The sequence below is a fragment of the Mercenaria mercenaria genome, chromosome 16, assembly GCF_021730395.1.
Source record: "Mercenaria mercenaria strain notata chromosome 16, MADL_Memer_1, whole genome shotgun sequence".
NCBI classification, from domain to species: Eukaryota; Metazoa; Mollusca; class Bivalvia; order Venerida; family Veneridae; genus Mercenaria; species Mercenaria mercenaria.
Genome location: NC_069376.1, coordinates 46,863,593 through 46,879,432, shown reverse-complemented (window position 1 = coordinate 46,879,432; position 15,840 = coordinate 46,863,593). Strand labels below are relative to the sequence as shown.

At 34.4% G+C, this 15,840-nt stretch overlaps 1 long non-coding RNA gene across 1 annotated transcript; it reads left to right on the top strand.

Moving 5' to 3' along the window:
- Window positions 1-212: 212 nt before the first annotated feature.
- LOC128549680 (uncharacterized) lies at window positions 213-12,611 on the top strand. Its single transcript, XR_008367855.1, has 9 exons — window positions 213-327; window positions 397-539; window positions 737-828; window positions 1,461-1,536; window positions 4,134-4,270; window positions 4,551-4,714; window positions 7,622-7,726; window positions 9,875-10,136; window positions 12,054-12,611. It is a non-coding gene; the product is annotated as an uncharacterized LOC128549680 (long non-coding RNA).
- Window positions 12,612-15,840: the final 3,229 nt, after the last annotated feature.

Sequence of the window (15,840 nt, the reverse complement as noted above, 5' to 3'; positions counted from 1 at the left end):
AAGCTGGCAGATGAAAATGTGAACAAGAACCATGAGATGGTGGGTATGTATAATTGCAAATTTAGGGAGTATTTGCTAACTTTTTAATATTACAGGGATTCTAAATTCTTAATAATAAATCGCCATATGACCTATCATGTGTCAGTGTGACGTTAAATCCAAAAAAACAATTTTTATTAATATTTCAGGGAAATCTGGACAAGTAGGGATAATGATTTGCATGATTCCTTTTACAGTACAGGAGAGAATGGAATGGACAAGCAGGTGACATGTTGGTCAGAATGAAGCTGGCAGATGAAAATGTGAACAAGAACCATGAGATGGTGGGTATGTATAATTGCAAATTTAGGGAGCATTTGCTAATATTTTAATATTTCAGAGATTCTAAATTCTTAGTATTTCAGGGAAATGTGGAGGAGAAGGGATATTGATTTGCATGATTCCTTTCACAGTACAGGAGAGAATGAACAGACAAACAGATGACATTCTGGTCAGAATGAAGCTGACAAGATGAAAATGTGAAAAAGAACCATGAGATGGTGGGTATATGTAATTGCAAATTTAGGGAGTATTTGCTAACTTTTTAATATTACAGGGATTCTAAATTCTTAATAATAAATCGCCATATGACCTATCATGTGTCGGTGTGACGTTAAATCCAAAAAAACAATTTTTATTAATATTTCAGGGAAATCTGGACAAGTAGGGATAATGATTTGCATGATTCCTTTTACAGTACAGGAGAGAATGGAATGGACAAGCAGGTGACATGTTGGTCAGAATGAAGCTGACAGATGAAAACAGTCTACAAGAACCATGAGATGGCGGGTATATAAAGTTGCAATTTTAGGAAATATCTATAGTTAGGATTCAATTTAAAGTTTTGAAAACTTCAGTATGTTGCAGCCAGACAGAATAGTGTTTTTTTTATGTTTTTCACAAATTTATGTTTGACATGTGACTTTGAATGTAAGGAACAATGTTTAAATGTTCAGGGCTTTTTTGTTTAAAGATAGACCCTAATGGATATTAGTCACTTCATAGTTACTATGTAAGCATAAGATTAACTGGTTATGTTATAAACTGTACTACATTTAATACATGTATAGCTAAACTATCACTGAAAAACTGAATGATATAATTTTATTCAAAATTCTCCAATTTTTGTAGATAAAAATTTGATTGGAACATGCATAACTTACACAGTATACCAAGATTTATTTGTATCAAACATTTATATCTTTATGGTCTGGTTATGCCACAGACATATTTGGTTGTTTGTAGGACCATATCTGTTTCCATCAAGTTTGACTTAAACCCAGCAAAATAGTGCTGAACTATTGACCAGTCAATAGGTCAAACTATGGACTGGTACTTTATATAATGAGTCATGTAATGTTTTAAAGAGTCTTGTAAATGGCAGATATTGTTTATGTTATGATATGCTTTATTTCTTTCAGGTATGTCGAAGTGAAACCTGATGATTCCTAGGAAGGCTGTCTTCGGCTGACTTGCAAAAAGCATGGACACATACCAGTAAGTTAACATTTTTCATTTTACAGTTTGTCCATGGAGGAAAGATTCACAAGGGCAAAAATTAAACTCTGACAAAAACACACAAAAAAATACGTTTAATTAGTCTTTGGATTTCAAAAAATTATTTCATCAGTTTTCCACAATAAATTAAAATAATGTAAAATACAAAATAAAATAATAAAAAAGTAACAGAGTAAATAAACACAATTTTTGGGACAAAAGTGACTCTTTTCTAATGCTACCTGATTTTAAGTTTGTCTAAAATTCTTTGCTAGAGGTTGTTTATATTTGGCTTTTAATGAGCTCGAGGAGTGGGTAGAAATACAAAAAAATCTGAGGTAAAAATGTTAACCAGAACAATGACAAACTTGAAATCTGGAGGTCCCAAGTCCTCGGAAAAGCAGAGGGAAAAGGAGCTGCTGCCTCGGTTGTCTGTGACAAAACCCTTGTCTTAAGATTATATCGTTTAAAAATAAACAGAAATAACTTTGTTGTTTTTAACTCAAATATTTGAGTTTTCTAAAAAAGTACAATTTTGATGTTACCCTTTCATCTTTGTCTGTGTTACAGAAGTTTTGTGTGTAAGCAGGTGTCACTAAATCTACAAGGTCAAATGCTTTTAAGCTTTTCTACCTTACAGTACACCTGATCCACAAGTTTCACTTCGGCATTGCTCAAAAGTGTAATGGTAGTATACCCAGAAATTAGCCATTCGAGTTATAATATGGTTTTCAGGAGAAAACATAGTATTACAAAAAGTTATAAATATATTTTTGTAAATTAGCTGCAGCCAATTTCGATTCGCTTCTTCTGTTTGTTTTGTTTGTATTGCTGTAGATCTATATTGGTGAGGTAAATTAATTGATTTAATGAAGATGTAATAGAAAAATGACTAGAGGAAAACAACCTAGATTTATTAAACTATTCGAGAAATTGATATAATGTGAACATAAGACATTATACAGTTTGACTGATTGTAAATTATTTGTCAGTTTGTGAAATTACCTAAATGTGAATTATCAATTTTGTTAAATAGCAAGTAAAGACAAAGTCCAGAAGAATGATAGAAGTTGAGCAAACCCATCTGAATTTGGATCATGCCTGTGACCTGTGTAGAAATCTTGCACTTTTTATTAGCTCACCTGAGCACAAAGTGCTCAGGGTGAGGTATTGTGATCGCTCACCGTCCGGCGTCCGTCCGTCCGTCCACACTTTCCTTTAAACAACATCTCCTCCTAAACCAACAGGCCAATTTTGATGAAACTTCACAGATATGTTCCTTGGATGGTCTTCTTTAAAAATTGTTCAAAGAATTGAATTCCATACAGAATTCTGGTTGCCATGGCAACCGAAAGGAAAAACTTAAAAAATCTTCTTCTCAAAAACCAGAATCCCTAGAGCTTAGATATTTGGTGTGAAGCATTGCCTAGTGGACCTCTACCAGTTTTGTTCAAATCATGACCCCGGGGTCAAAATTGACCCCGCCCCAGGGGTCACTTGATTTTACATAGGAAAATCTTAAAAAATCTTCTTCTCAAAAACCAGAAGCCCTAGAGCTTAGATATTTGACATGTAGCATTGCCTAGTGGACCTCTACTAAAGTTGTTCAAATCATGACCCCCAGGGTCAAAATTGACCCCGCCCCAGGGGTCACTTGATTTTACATAGGAAAATCTTAAAAAATCTTCATCTCAAAAACCAAAAGCCCTAGAGCTTAGATATATGGTGTGAAGTATTGCCTAATGGACTTCTACCAAGTTTGTTCAAATCATGACCCCTGGGGTCAAAATTGACCCCGCCTCAGGGGTTACTTGATTGTACATAGGAAAATTTTAAAAAATCTTCTTCTCAAAAAGCATAAGCCCTGGAGCTTTGATATTTGACATGTGGCATTGCCTAGTGGACCTCTACTAAAGTTGTTCAAATCATGACCCGGGGGTCAAAATTGACCCCGCCCCAGGGGTCACTTGATTTTACATAGGAAAGTCTTCAAAAAAAATTCTAAAAATAAACCAGAAGGCCTAGAGCTTAGATATTTGACGTGTAGCATTGCCTAGTGGACCTCTACTAAATTTGTTCAAATAATGACCCCCTTGGTCAAAATTGACCCTGCCCCAGGGGTCACTTGATTTTACATATGAAAATCTTCAAAAATTTTCTAAAAATAAACCAGAAGGCCTAGATCTTAGATATTTGACATGTAGCATTGCCTAGTAGACTTCTACAAAAAAATTTCAAATCATGACCCCTGGGGTTAAATTGGCTCCGCCCCGTGGGGTTACTTGATTGTACATAGAAAAATCTTTAAAATTTTCTATAAAAAAAAACAGAAGGCCTAGAGCTTTGATATTTGACATGTAGCATTGCCTAGTGGACCTCTACAAAAATTGTTCAAATCTTGACCCCCCCCCCTCCCCCCACGCAGGGTCAAATTTACCCAGCCCCAGGGTTACTTGATTGTACATAGGGAAATCTTCATAAATTTGCTAAAAATAAACCAGAAGGCCTAGATCTTGTTCAAGTAAGCAACTCTACTCAGGTGAGCGATATAGGGCCATCATGGCCCTCTTGTTTTTCAATTGTCACAAATTACACAGAACTACAGGAACCACTGCCATGTAACTGGATTTTGCTGAGTGTAACAGGTCGGTGGAGATGTTGGTAAAGTTCCACTAGCTATACATTAGAAAATTCCACAAACAATGTTATGTTGGGAAAGTAACATCATAATTAAGTAAGAACATTTTGTTGTGTGATTGTTTGCTTTGAGTCAAGTTGATCAAGTAATTAATCATCATCTTATCTAATGTGTAGGATAAAACAAGTATTGAAAAAGTACAAATGCCCTTTTAAAAAATAGGAAATATACCAGTAATAAACAGTTGCATCAGTCTAAGAAGAGGAGCGACAACTCCATGTCAATAGATATAGGTGTGTTGGCAGAGTTGTCTTCCTTTATAAAAAGGAGGCAACTGATCTTCCTGCATGATAAATGACACAATTTATTTTCACAGATATGATCATCTGCAGTCAGTTAGTTTCAACATTTACCAGTGGTCATTTCCAGGATATTCCTATTACTGAATACAGGAGATTGATTAAAATCTGTTCTAGTCTATGAGGCTTGTAAACCAAGAGAAAGCCGTGCAGTGGTCAGTCAGTGTAATACATTGATAATGTAAGTTGCTTTTTGTCAGCACATCTGTACAAAGTACGGTATATGGAGAGCTATCCTAACCACCTTGGCATCTGCACCTGCCCCTTGGATAATATTTTGATGCACTTTTACTTTATCTCTATTATTTCATGATCCATTTGCTTCAAGCCTAAAATATTTTTACCTCACCATCACCCTTATCATATTGACACAAGGGCCATAACTCTCAAGCCAGTATTTCATCAGTTATGCCCCTTTTATTATTAGAATTTCAGGTTGAATTGTTGATGCGCTTTAACTCAATCTCTGTTAGTACTGAATGAATTTAGTTAACTTATTTGTTTCACGTCATCACCTACATTATGACAAAAGGTCCATAACACCAGTGCCAGTGTAGCATGAGTTATTACATGCTTGTTTTTATCCTCCATTAAGTTAAAGTAGAACTGATAATGTGAATATTTTTCCAAACTGACATCCGAATTTCATGTAGGGTACATGATGCTGTTTAAATGTGTGTATTTGCGATAAATACTGCCAGTTTTGTTTACGGGGGTGGACAGTTGCATTTGAGCAACATTTTATGGCATTTTTCAGTTTTCATATATTCTGTTTGAGATTTATTTAAAGGAACAAAAAGACCAACTACATATAGTTAGATTCCTACTTAAAATGTGTATTTATTACTTTTCAGGAACTTTGTAATTACCTCCCTTTAATATAAAAGTATTTATATATATAATATAGGCAAAGGGAGGTAATTACAAATTTACAAACATGCATTTCTAACGAAGTTTGGCAGAAATATACTTATCAATGGAAATCTTTGACAAAATTGATACAGTAGTGCTTATATTCATGTTACTCCTTAGGTAAAATATGTTTATTAAATAAAATAATGTCATCTTGGTTGGACAACCAGGATAGGAAAATTAAATTTTAAAAATAATTTCAGTGAAAATCTAACCTGTATTAAGAACTCTATGAACACAGATAAGTGTGAATGATTAGATTGATTATGATTAGGATTAGATAGTTAGAAATAATCCATTGACCAAATATTTAGTTGACCAAAATCTGATTAACCATTCCAAGCTGTTATAAGTATTTTTTTTTTAAGGATCAGTTTGTGTGAATATGTATGAAATAAAAAGATTATTAGTTTTGCATCAAGAAATACACAGTGAGAATTATATTGCTATTTTGAAGTTGCACAATATTTCCGCTGCAGAACTTGTGCCTGTTTCTAAGTACAAAGCTAATAGCCAGTAATTATGCCCTTTACCTAGAAATTTAGGTTAATTTTGATGCACTTTCACTCTGTCTCAGTTGTTACTTAAATGGATTTGACTGATACTAAAAACAGTTGTTCCACATCATCACCCATATCATATGTTACAAGGTGCATTACTCTGTAAGTAATATTCTATGATTATGTCATTTTATGCTTAGAAATTCTAATCATTTATTTGATACTCTGTGGCTCTATCTTTGTTTTTATTACATGAATTTTACTCTGTTTAGACTGTTGTCCCATGTCATCATCCACATTGGGAGGTATTAACCTCTCCAGATCTAGCTTCCTCAGATTTGCACGGTTTCACTAATTAGAAATTGAAATAGTTGAGAGCCCTGTCTCTGTGACTGATTTTATTCAGAAATATACTAGTTTATTAGATGTTACCTGAAATTCATTACAATGTAATAAGGAGAAGTTTTTGCATAAGATTAGATTAAATCAAAGTTAAAAAGATATTATGAGGTTTCTTGGATACAACAGGAACCTTTACCCTACTAAATTTCTAAAATGGACTAGTCTATCATTCCATTTGGGCAGTACAATTTATTATTGAAAGTGGGGTGGGGGTTCAATGAAATTTTACTGATTAAATAGCCAATAGTGCACACCATGATCAGCCTGCACATCTTGGTCTGCTCTAGTCTAAATAAAAGAAAATTTTGGACAGCTGTCCGTTGGGATGACATCTATAAAATATCAGATAAAACAAGTCACCCTGATAAGCCAAATGAGTAAGGCTAGGTCTGCAATGGGGCTGCAAAAGCATAATCACTTGCCAGCAGCAGGCTAAGTGTTAAATATTTGAGCTAATAAATGTCACATTATTTATTCTGTCTCTTTCCTACTCTGTCATGCCAAAAGCTTCTTGTTAAAATCTTGAATAATTTCAGTTGTAATTAAGTTAGCAAATCTGTTGATGCTGTTTTAGTGACAATTTACTGTTTTTGTAACAGTTTTTTTAGCTCATCTGATTTAAAAAAAAAATAAAAAAATGATGAGTTATTGTCATCACTTGATGGGCGTCGGCGTTGCCTGGTTAAGTTTTATGTTTAGGTCAGCTTTTCTCCTAAACTATCAAATGTATTGCTTTGAAACTTGCAACACTTGTTCACCATCAATAGCTGACCCTGTACAGCAAGAAACATAACTCCATCCAGCTTTTTGCAAGAATTATGGCCCCTTTTCGACTTAGAAAATATCAGATTTTTTGGTTAAGTTTTATGTTTAGGTCAGCTTTTCTCCTAAACTATCAAAGCTATTGCTTTAAAACTTGCAACACTTGTTCACCATCATAAGCTGACCCTGTAAAGCAAGAAACATAACTCTGTCCAGCTTTTTAAAAGAATTATGGCCCCTTTTGGACTTAGAAAATATCAGATTTATTGGTTAAGTTTTATGTTTAGGTAAACTTTTCTCCTAAACTACCAAAGCTATTGCTTTGAAACTTGCAACTGTTGTTCACCATCATAAGTAGACTATGTACGTCAAGAAACATAACTCTGTCCTGCTTTTTGCAAGAATTATGGCCATTTTTGGACTTAGAAATTCATGGGTTGGACAATTTTTCTATTATACAAAAAAATCAGAAGAGCAAGGCGGTGCTCTTGTTTATTGTTTCATTTACTTAGACCTATCTACCAGAAACCAGTTACACAGGCCAAGTCTTCCGACATCCTTAGTTTAAGGAAATAGGAGCAGAAAAATATACAGCTTTACTGTCTACCTGAATACTGGTAAGTTAATTTGTAACTGTGTAGAAAGTCTTATATTTTGGCAGTTCAAATTCTGTTTTTAGTGCTGAACCCTGAACATATTGCAGTAAAACTATAATGTAGTGCTCAAAATAATTAAAAGTTTTTTTAACAAAACTTTTTTAAGAAATATTTTATATCATAACAGTGCTCTATCACTATTTATACACGATGGGCAGTTATACATTGGGCGTAATAATTTCACGAGGGCGCAGCCTGAGTGAAATTATTTTGGATGACATATAACCGCCTGAGTGTATAAATAGTGATAAAGCACTGTTTTGCTATAAATTATTTTGATTCTAATATGTTCTTTATTGTAAAGTTTATATCAAATATGATGGAACTGTTTCTTCGCGCATTAGCATGGCGCCAATACTAGGTATTTGTTAAAACACGCCAGGACTGGAAACAGAATTCAGTTCAAGTGAAAATTATTGCAAATTATTCAGCAAAGTGAATAACTAATTCAGTATGTGTATAAATTAATCAAAACATTTGTGCAATGTGACATTTCATTTAAAACATGTTAATAAGTAAAATATTTCATGAAATTTGAAAGCGCTATTTCTTGATGTGTACATGGTGCTAAATATCACGTTGACGTGATGTCAACATAACATCTTTGTGATGATTAAAGCATTGCTAGTAATATTAGAATATATATTCTGCACTAGAGACACATTATGTGTTATATAAATAGGGTCTCTTCAGTCTTCAGTCATAACTAAAAGTTAAATAGCTTGGTAAAATATGGGTAAAATCACCAATCTGCATTAAATGACTTTTTTGATGTGAAATTAAAACAATATGTTAATTTACTGGCTGTCATACTTTAACTTTAAACAACAGGTTTATAAAGGACATTACATAAGCGTCTTTTAACATTTAATTAATTAAATAAGATGAATAAAATAATAAATAGCGAGGCTCTGCTGAGCATTTTATCAATTTAATTGGAGTTTAATAAATTTAATGTGGGAAGTCACAAATTAATTTTTATGCCCCCAGCATCTACTGATGCGAGAGGCATATAGTGATTGTCCTGTCTGTCCGTCCTTACGAGGTTAACCAAATGGGACCGTTTCGTCAATACCCCTTACTAGAATGACTTGATACTAACGCATACTTAACCTGTGACCATTCCTCATCTTCAGACATCATCTGAACGTTTGACCTTGATCTTGACCTCATTTTGGACTTAGGTTGCTTTATATGGGCCATCTCTTGGTTAACCAAATGGGACCGTTTCGTCTAGCATCAATACCCCTTACAAGAATTAATTGATACTAACACAGATGTAAACTGTGACCATTCCTCATCATCACACATCACCTGACCTCAGTTTGACCTTGACCTCGTTTTGGACTTAGGTGCAAAATCTATTGATAAGGATGCCACTGGGGGCATCAAGCGTTTATTGAATGCAGCTCCTTGTTTTTTATCACATTTAAGCTTTTCTTGCAAGATATCAACAATACTACTTTCTTTAAACTTAATATAAACAGGCCAATTCAGCCAGTTCTCCTATACTTTAAACGATGTCGATGTCAACGCTTTATTTTACTAGTGTAATAGAAACTTTATGTAATGGCTTTTATTCACTCCCATGACATCAAACATGATAAATATGAATATGGCATCACTGTTTTTAGCTCGACTTTTTGAAGATAAAGAAGATCTATTGCACTTACCCCAGCGTCAGCATCAGGGACGCCATTGGTTAAAGTTTTTGATAAAGTCAAATATCTCTGTTACTATCAAAGCTATTGATTTGAAAATTAAAAATAGTTATTTCCTATCACAGTCTGCACCACTCACTCACTGGAGATATAATCCCCATAACTTTGATTTGAAGTTTGACAGAGTTATGCACCTTTTTAACTTAAATTTTTGTTGTTAAAGTTTTATATAACGTCCAATATCTCTACTATTAAAGCTATTGACTTGAAACTTAAAATAGTTATTTACTATCAAAAGCTACTCTATAAGAACCAATCCACATAACTCTGATTAGAATTTTGACAGATTTATGCCCCTTTTACTGGCAAATCTCTAATTCAGAGTCAAGCACTGAGAAAAGTTGAGCATGCTGTCTCATGGACAGCTCTTGCTTTTTACTTTTCTAAGATCTGGCAGTTTGATACAGTAGTCAGTGAACTGCCAACTACCTGTTGATACTAGACATCTTGCCAGAGCAACGAGTGTCCAGGATGCCGGTCTACCAGAGCAACGAGTGTCCAAGATGCCGTCTACCAAAAGAAGACAGAAAAATTCTTGAGATGGAGCATCAAGCAGCCATTACGTTAACAGGAGTCCAAGAAGGAATATGAAGAACTCAAGGAGCACTGGTGTGACAGCTTTACACATTCATTAAATCACACTGTGTAATGTAAATATATTTCCATCTTTAACTAAAACACTTTCGGATTATTTTTACACTGCGATATTGTATTGTGGTATTTTTTGTGTTTGTAAATTCCATAAAACTAACTCCAATTTAATTTCATATTAAATTTTTAGCTCAGCTGTCACTTGATGTCCATCATGCGTCTTGTGTCAACAATTTGTAAAAAAATCTTCTTCAGAACCACTGGGCAGATTTACACCAAACTTCACAGGAATGATCCTTTGGTGGTCCCCTTTCAAAATTGCCCAAAGAATTTAATTCCATGCAAAACTCTGGTTGGCATTCAAAAGGAAAAACTTTGAAAATCTTCTTGGCAGGAACTGTTTGCTTGATTTCTAAAATATTTTGTAGAAATGATCTCTAGGTGACCCTCTACCAAAATTGCTTAAGCCATTCTGTTTCGGTAAAAAACATGGCCGCCAGGAACGGGGCTTACTTTCGCTATATGGCTTTATTGTAAATTTCGAAAATCTTCTTCAAAACCGCTAGGCAGATTTACACTAAACTTCACAGAAATGATCCTTGGGTGCCCCCTATCAAAATTGCCCAAAGAATTGAAATCCATGCAGAACTCTGGTTGCCATGGCAGCGGAAAGGAAAACCTTTTAAAATCTTGTCCAAAACCACAGTAGCTAGGGCTTTGATATTTGGTATGTGGCATCATCTAATGGTCTTCTGCCAAGTTGTTTAAATTATCCCCCTAGGGTCAAATATGGCCCTGCCCTGGGGGTTTATGGTTTACGTAGACTTATACAGGTAAAACTTTGAAAATCTTCTTGTCCAAAACCACAGGGCTTAGGGCTTTGATATTTTTTATGTAACATCATCTATTGGTCCTTTACTGAGATTTACTAAGTTTGTTCAATGTATCCACCTAAGGTCAAATATTGCACTGCCCAGGTAGGGGTCACATGGTTTAAATGGACTTGTATAGGAATGAACTTTAAAAATCTTCTTGTCCAAAACCACAGGGCCTAGGGCTTTGATATTTGGTATGTAGCATCATCTATTGGTCCTTTACCAAGTTTGTTCAATTTATCCCCCTAGGGTCACATATTGCCTCGCCCAGGCCGGGATCACAGACTTGTATAGGAAAAAACTTTAAAACTTAGGCCTTTGATGTTTTGTATGTAGCATTGCCCTATTGTCCTCTACCAAGATTGTTCAAATTATTACCCTGTGGTGAAGAGACTCTTCCCTGGGGTCCATAGTTTTACATTATATTTATATAGGAAAAACTTTAAAAATCTTCTTCTATGAAACTGGAAGGCCTAGGCTCTTGATATTTGGTACGTTGCATTGCTTAGCGGTCCTCTATACCAAGATTATTCAAATTATGCCTCTTAGTTGAAAAGAGGCCCCACACAGGGTGTCCCAAGTTTTACATAGACTTATATAGGAAAAAAATTAATAAATCTAGGCCTAAGGCCTTTGATATTTGTTATGTATCATTGCCGAGTTGATTTCTAACAAGATTGTTTGAATTATGCCCCTGAGGTGAAAAGAGGCCCTGCACGACCTCCTTTCTTGTTTTACAGCCTTGAAATCTGGGTGACATGTACAGTTTTGCACACTGACCTTAAAACTGACTTCCAGTGACCATGAATGTGACCTACTGACCTACTTTTTCAATATTTACGGTTATTCTATGTGCTGCTATTTGAGAACTATTTTCTTTCGGCGGAGTGTGAAATATATGGTGGTTATCAAAAAATTGATAAAGCCGAAATTTGTATATGTATAATATTGTGATTCCACTTGACAGTCCATCCAAAAATGTGGAAATTTATAAAAAGTATACATCTAAAGATGACTTGTAAATAATAAGTATTGAAACTTCTTGCCCAAAGAGGACTCAGATAATATTTGGTATAACAAATTTTTCTATGACTTTTTCAGATCCTAAATATCAAAGCATCAACACTCCAACCACCAACCAGGGCTTACGAAGAGAATGATGAATGGATGAGGTCAAGAAGTTTTAATGAAATACAAAAACTAGATAGACACCAGTCCTGATGATCACACTTGATACCAAAAATCAATGCATGATTTCTGATTTTTGTTTTAAGTTAAGAGACAACTACCAGTTTTTCAAGATTTGTTAAAAGTAGTTGTCACAATTTATGGTGCTAATTTATGCTCATATTGTAAAATCATTTAATTTCGTGGACATGAAATTTCATGGTTTTGGTCAAAGGGGTAATTTCATGGGGATACATATTCATGAATTTCAACTTTTTAACATGAAACGTGTGGGCATTTTTATTGTTCATTGGGATTAAATTTTTTCTTAATCAACTCTATGACAAAATCCACGAAAATTAGTCCTCTCATGAATGTTAATGATTTCACAGTATTGTTTTATGTATAAATATGTGCTTATATATTCTTTATTCTATATTTATGCTTGGAGTTGATGAAACATTTAGAAGAATGGAATAAATTTTACATCTAGGTGCATTTGTCATGGCAACATGATTTTTCCCTGGAAAAATAAGAGGTTTCTGGGGAAGTGAACTGGTTATCAATTAATTATGCATACCTTCAAAGAAGATGGGGCATATTGTTTTGCTGATTTTTGGTCTGTCTGTCTGTTGGTCCATTTGTATACCATTTGGTTTCTGGTCAACAACTAGTGAATGCTTGGTCTCACAATGATTAAACTTTACAGGATAATTGCCTGTAGACATTAGATGACTCATGTTGCTTTGGGGTTCAGTATAGATCAGACTGATCTTGACACTGAGGAGTTTCTGCTCTATAATGAAAGAATACATTGGCTGTCAGTCTTTGTAGGAGATATCCTGTAGTCAGTAGATGACTACAGTCGTGTTTGAGGTCATTTGGTTAAAGATTAAGGTTATGGCTCCACACTTGATTCCAACAGGCCACCATTGGGGATGGGGCATATGTGTTTAAATAAAAATGGCAGACTTCCCTGACCAGTCACCTATGGTCACAGTAAATATACGCTAATATAGGAGAGATCGCCGTGACGTCACGCGTTAACATCTGTTTATCTGGTGGTTGGCAAAACAAATGATTTTAACACCGTTTGCGTATTGAATCAGAATTTTTAATTTTTAATAACTTTTTTGCTCATTTATGGATTTTCAAAATTCAAAAAGATTTGAAATACTAACAATCTTCATATTTTTGTATCCAAATATCTTTTTTCAATGAATAACCGTTTTAAATGACATATAATTTTAAAAGCGGCGTAGTGATTTTCACAAACGGTGTTAGTTAAGCGTTCATTATTAATCCATTTTATTTCAAAATAACAATTAAAAGTAATCAATAAATTGCTTGTTTTATAACCTTTCCATTGATGAAAAAATTATTTATGTAATTTGTGTTTTAAGAAAGTTTAGACCGTTAGAAAAACATCACTGTTTACAAAAAACATGGACGGTCGGCTTCTGCCCACCCGATCACTGTCTTATCAGTTCTAAAAATAGAATTTGTATACAAACACGATCTCTCCTATAGCACCAAATATTTCACTGACCAGTCACCTATGGCCACAGTAGATATACCTTAAAACAGTAGCAAAGACTTTCCTATCCAGTGTTTGATCTCAACTGAACTAATTTCAAATTTGACCTAGATTCTATTCAGATCAATATTTTGGCAATGGTTATGTTGATCAAGGAAAATATGTAGCCCCTGGGAGATATTTTAGGTTCCTGACGCAAGATGATATAGTTTCAAACTTCACCTACATTTCATTACGATAATATTCTGTCTATAACTCATTCAGATAAGGTAGAACACATGACCTCAGGAATAATAACAGCGTTTTTCTATGATCTGACCTAACGCCTAGCTCGTTTCTTTCTCAGATAACACAGTTTGGAACTTGATTTCACGATGACAACATTTTAACCAGGTAGAAAATGTGGCCCCTATAGCATTAGTATCGTTTCTCAACACAACTTTTCTCTAGGAATTGACTCAGAGACCTAATTTTTAACATCAGATGACCTTGTTTCAAAATCGAAATAGATTTTATAAAGATTAATATCATGAAAAACTTTCAGGAATATGAGGTAGAAAAATTTGTCTTTCAAATTCTACATCATTCTGTAAGAATGAAGAATATGTGTTTATCTTTTGTCTGTTATTTCTATCTTCTTTTCTGGAGAGCGCTACAATATGACTATAAGATATCTTGCAGTTACATCTTTTACCTTGCTCAGCTGCATGCTAAGTGAATAGGCCTCAATACTAATATAAAATAAAATGTTCAAATTTTAATTTTGCACACAATAGACCATGGTGCAATACATAGGGATCAGAGTGTAAATTATACCTATAGTTTGGCTATTGTCCATTTTAGCACCTGCTATAATTTTTACAATTGGAAATTAGGCAAACTGGACTGTTTGCCATTGTTAATCACCTGAAATTAGCATATTTACTTAGAATATTTCCATTGTGACGAAACTAGACTAATAATGACCAATATCAAAATCCCAAGGTTTGGCGGTCATGATCATGACAATGACTGTGACTGATTTTTGTTCACTTTCGTTAACATGTAATACCTAATACATGTAGCTCTTCGAACATAACCTACAATCATCTAGTTTTTGGTAAATATTAATGATGATATTAGGCAACACCAAATTGATGTCTTGTTCTTTGGATTTTTTTCAAAAATATTTGGGGCAAGTGAGCGAATTTTTTTTTTTTTTTTTTTCAAATCATCATTTTTAGAAGCGAGCGAAGAGCGATAAAATAAAACAAGAGCTGTCACTAATGGTGACAAATGCCCCCGCAGCACCTTGACCTTTGACCTTGTGACCCCAAAGTCATTAGGGGTCGTGTACTCAATAAGTACTATTAGCATGTGAAGTTTGAAGGTCCTGGGTGCAGTGGTTCGCAAGTAAAGTGCCTTCACGCAAAAAGTTAACGTTTTGACGAACGAACGAACTAAGACTAACTAATGAATGAACTAACGGATGGACAGTTGAAAACTAATATGCCTCCCTTCGGGGGCATGAAAAGAGTAAATAAGCACTTCTGTCATATTTAACACCAGATCAAGTGTGTTTCTGTCCATAAGCCGGAAAAACAAATGTGTGTGAAGTAACATTCAGACAGCATTGTCTTTGGAGCATTGAATTTTTAAGTGTGATACATACAATAAAAAGTAAGAAATATATCAGCGCTATTATTATTCTGAAATATCACTTAACAATTTTCTCTGCTCAAGACATTATAGGCCTCTTAACCCTTAAAGCGCTGGATAACATGTATCTATTACAAATGCAGATTATGCAGTACTCAACTGAACCTGCTAATCTGAGTTGGTACTATTCGGTGCTAAGTGACTAAGTCAGCAGGCTGGGTTTACTGTCAGAAATCAAATGAAACTCCAGCACTTTGAAGGTTTAACTATACAAAGTATACAAAAACAAATGTTGACACTTTTGCGTGACATAAGCAAATGACTAGACTTCCTGATGTATTATCATGTATCATCTTTAATATCACTCGAACCAAATAAAGAATGTTAAAACAATCAACAAAAACAAAAATCTGCGTTTGAGAAACACACATGCCCCTAGCGGGTTTTATGTGGAAAGATTTATCTTATTGTATAGCACAGCAGCCCTAAACAACTCTGTAAAACTGCAGCTCGGGGAAATCTCAACAGCTGTTGCTGGAAATACTT